The following is a 4,353-nucleotide window of genomic DNA, read 5'->3' as shown; positions in this document are numbered from 1 at the left end:
TCTTTTCTGGGTTTGCATTCGAAGTTTCTGGGCATGCAAGTGTTTAAATCCTTCATATAGTCTGTTTGAGTTTACTGCTCTAGTGATAGGATTGTTATTGTCACGCCTCTGTTGTTATTACTTTCTCTGTAGAAGGCTGTACGTCCTTCGTATAATGGTTGCTTAGGGCATAGGACAGACCTTTTTTTTTCCTTTTTGTTTTCTTTATCGCGTAAAGCCGTCTTCTGTGAATTTATTGCACCCGACTCTTGTCCAGGGAATCCTTCCAGGGTTTCCTGTGTGACACGTGTCCGGAGGGGGTCTCTTTCCAGCGGTTAGGGGACCCCCATTCCCTTTTTCTTAATTTAGGGGTTTGGTATGGGGCCTAACTGCTGGAATTTTATTCTTTTTACAGAATAGAAAAATGTCTGCTTCTGGCTCAAAGTCATCAAAGAAAAGTGGTAAGCGCATGGCTACCCTTGAAGAGGTCTCCCAGGGACCCGTTGCCCAGGATGGGTACAAGTCCCGGGCGACCGGATGGGAAGCGGCTGAGCTTTACTCCACCTTGACCTGTCCCCATCAATTGGAGAACATTGTGGAGGTTGCTGGAATCAAGCCTTCTACCTCAGGGACCTACCACCGGCCACCTCGTGACGCGGAGACGCCTAACCACAACTACGGCGGCTTCGGGGCCTGGAGCCAAACGCATCTGATGGCCGGGGCCATGCCTCCTCTTCAGGATTATTTTGTTAATTTTCTAGTTTTTATCGGCCTTGCGCCATACCAACTCATTCCCCAAGCATACCGCCTGCTTTTAGGCTTATTTATTTTTTATTCCGCCCGGGGATGGGGATCTCCTCGCCCGGCAGAAATTTTGTACTTTTATGAACTTGTTTCCGTCCCCAAGAAGGGGGACAAACTTAAGGACGGTTTTTATGGGTTCCGGGCCCACCCTGCTAACGAAGGGGTGGTCCTGTATAACAGGCAAACTCACGTTAAGGAGTATCGCCATCGTTTTTTCTTCTCCTCCGGATTCCGGGCAGTGGACCATCCGGAGCTCCTTACCGAGTGGGTGCGGATTCCTCCCTATGAACGGACTGCACCTACTCAGGCCTTTCTTCGGAGAGCCCAGACCTTTGCCTCTTACGACCGGGCCGATCTTGACGTCGGGGGTCTGGTCATTACGGAGAACTGTGAGAAGGCAAAACCCATCCTTCCGCATCAATCCGTGGAGGACTCTAACCTTTCCCGGGTCATCTGTCCCAATGTGAGGGCGCCGGTCGCGGAGAAGACTTCCGGGGCGAGATCATTGCCACAGCAGAGAAGAAATACCAGGAGTATCTCTACCAGAAGGCCCAGGAGAAGGCGTACTCTAAGGCCCAGGCGGCTTCCGGGAGGACGCTCCGCGTGGGGAGCCCGGTGGAGAGAAGGAGTCAGGCGATTGCCGGGAAGCCCCTTCACATTGGGGATTCAACGGAGAGAAGGGCTCCCAGGCCATAGCCTTTGGTTCCAGAGCCGAACACTGGGGCTCTTGGTGCCAGCACTTCCGGCGCCGGCAGTAAGTCTCCTTTGGTAGTTCATTATGTTCCTTCTGTTGGCGAGTATGCCAGTCGTAGGCCCGTAGGGTTCGATGAGCGTCTTTATAGGTTTAGGATGCCCTCGACCCGGTGGGGGGATCACTTGAAGGAATTTTATTTTTCAAACTTAGGAGATTTCCTAGGCAGTCCCGGATGGGTTCGGGTCCTCCAGAGCCCGTTCCCTTAGGTCCTCAGCTTACATTACATCCAGCTGGTTCCGGCCTTCGGACAGCTATCTCGGAGATGATGCTGCCAGCATAAAAATTCGGAACTTTGCTAGGGCCGAATTAGAGAGTCAGGGTAGGACTAGCTTGTTTGCCATATCTTGTGTTGGTGGTTTCCCACGGATGTTCTAACACTTGCTTTCTTCTGTTGTAGCAGGTATCTCCATGGACGCCATTTTGGACCAGCTCGCTGGGGTTCACACTCCTGAGGCTCCTCCTGCCTTTACTCCTTCCTCGCTGGCCCCTGCTCTAAAGATTTCTTCCAGCGCTCCTCCAGACACTATTGATTTAGTGGATGACGAGGAGGTGCTGCCGGGAGAAGGTCAAGAAAAGCAATGGGGCTTTTCTGAGGAAGTTGAAGAAGGTGCAGGAGGGCTCCGGGCTCTTCCTGAGGAAGCTTAAAAAAGTTAAGAAGAGCAAGAGATTGCTCTGATTCGCAAGCGTAAGGGCAAAATGATTGCCCAGGAAGAGCCCAAGCGGCCTCGGAGAGCTGATACTCCAACCCACGGTCTTGATGGTGGGGTCTCTCCCATGGAAGAGCATGCTGCCCCTCCCAACATTGTGCTGACTCCGGTTCCTGGAGACGAGGCGAGACAAGAGCTCCGAATAGCTAAGCATAACTACGCCATGGATGAATACTCCCGGGGGTTTGCTGAGGTGGAAGCCCTTAGGAGGGTTCTGCGGATTGAGGTGCAAGAAACCATCAACAACCCGGAGTACCAGGATCCGTGGGACCTAAATTTGGACCCCCTATCGGACTGGTTCCGTCGCTTCCTTGGGCCCTCCTTGGCTCCTTTCGCCGCAGAGATGACTGGCGAGTTTGCGTCTCAGCTTACCCGGTGCGCGCCTAAGCGGTTCGCTACTTGTGCCTCCCTGAACTCCATCTTCCAGGTCCAAGATCTCAGCCACTCCCTCACTGTGGTAAGTGCTTCGCGATTTTGTTTTCCCCCTTATTCTTTTTGGAGATTCTTTCTTACACTTGCATTGTTGTTTAGCTTGCTGCTGAAGCTGGCCGCCTCTCCAAGAACATAATCAACCATGGCTTCGTTCTGTCTAATTTTGGGGACATGAACGAAGTCAGGAAGGTTCTTCAGGACCTTACTGCGGAGAGGCAGCTTTACCAGGAGGCTGCTGAGCGCCGGGAGGTTGCTGCCAAGGTTAATGAGGAGGAGGCTAAGCGGAGGGAAGCCCAGGCGGAGGCCATGATCCGGGATGAGGCCCTGCGGAGAGACAGGCTGGAGGCCAAGCATCAAGAGGAGCTGAGGCGGAAGGTGAGGCCACTGCAAAGGCCAAGCGGGAGCTCCGGGAGGCCAGGGAAGCCTTGGACGAGATGGTTGCCAAGGTGAGATCCTTAGAGGAAACTCACCAGGCAAACTTAGAGTCCAGGGCCGCTCTAGCCGCAGAGCTGAAGGAGCTCAGGGACTTCAAGGAACAAGCCTCAAAAAAGGCAAAAAGAGCTGAGCTTCTTTCTCCCATTTCCTGTGGCAGGTGCCCTAAGCGCTTCGATAATGGAGTCTTCATGGCTTGGTCTACCAATGACCAAAATATCAAGCTTAACTTCTACCCCAAACCTGAGGAGATGATCGCCAAATTCTGGGAGAAGAAAAAGAAGCGTGATGCCATGGTAGAGGCACGCATCGGACCTCGCTTTCCTCCGCGCATTGATTGAGCCGCTCGAGATTAACCCAGTACAACCAGGATTTCACCCACTTCTCTTATTATTTATTTTTTTCTTTTTACATATATTTGTTTACATACAGCTACTTTGAGACAATACATTTATGTAGCTGTATTTTATTTAAAGGGGAGACAATTTCTAAGGCCTGTCCCCGGGCCATTTGTATATATTTTGACCTGCCCTTTGGGCTAGGATATTTATATGCGATCTCTTTTGATGCACATATTTCTCTTTTTTGACCTGTCCTTTGGATCAAGATTTTTATACTTATGCTTTTTTATTTTTGTGCATACTCTTTTTTTTTTACCTGCCCTTTGGGCCAGGATATTTTACTTAGTTTGTTTTCTGTCTGTCCGTGCGGTATACCCTAGTACCCCCCTGAGTGGCATAGAAACTTTGTTTTTAAGGCCCTCAGTTTTATTCAACATGTGGAGGAGGTATACATTTGGACGGTACAAACTCTTTAAACAAAGTCTAAGTTACATTTTTGGCTATTGGTAATATTTTCTGAGGTGATCGACATTCCAGGCCCTTGGCACAATGGTTCCATCCATTCTTTTTAGCTTGTAAGTGCCAGAGCCGATTTCGTCCTCGATTTCATATGGTCCTTCCCAATTTGGCCCAAGTACCCCCACTCCGGGTTCCTGGGTGGCTGGGAAGACTCTTCTTAAGACCATATCCCCAATAGCAAATTTTCTGTTTTTAACCTTAGAGTTAAAATACTTGGTCACCTTCCTTTGATAAGCTGCCATCCGTATTTGAGACTCATCCCGGAGTTCTTCGACTTGATCCAAAGCCTCTTGAAGCAAAGCTTGATTCGTGGCTGGATCGTAAGTCGTTCTCCTGTGGGATGGGAATAACGTTTCTACCGGGACCATCGCTTCACAACCGTACG

This window comes from Cannabis sativa, chromosome 3 (genome assembly GCF_029168945.1).
Source record: "Cannabis sativa cultivar Pink pepper isolate KNU-18-1 chromosome 3, ASM2916894v1, whole genome shotgun sequence".
NCBI classification, from domain to species: domain Eukaryota; kingdom Viridiplantae; phylum Streptophyta; class Magnoliopsida; order Rosales; family Cannabaceae; genus Cannabis; species Cannabis sativa.
Note: the sequence above shows the minus strand (reverse complement) of the source record.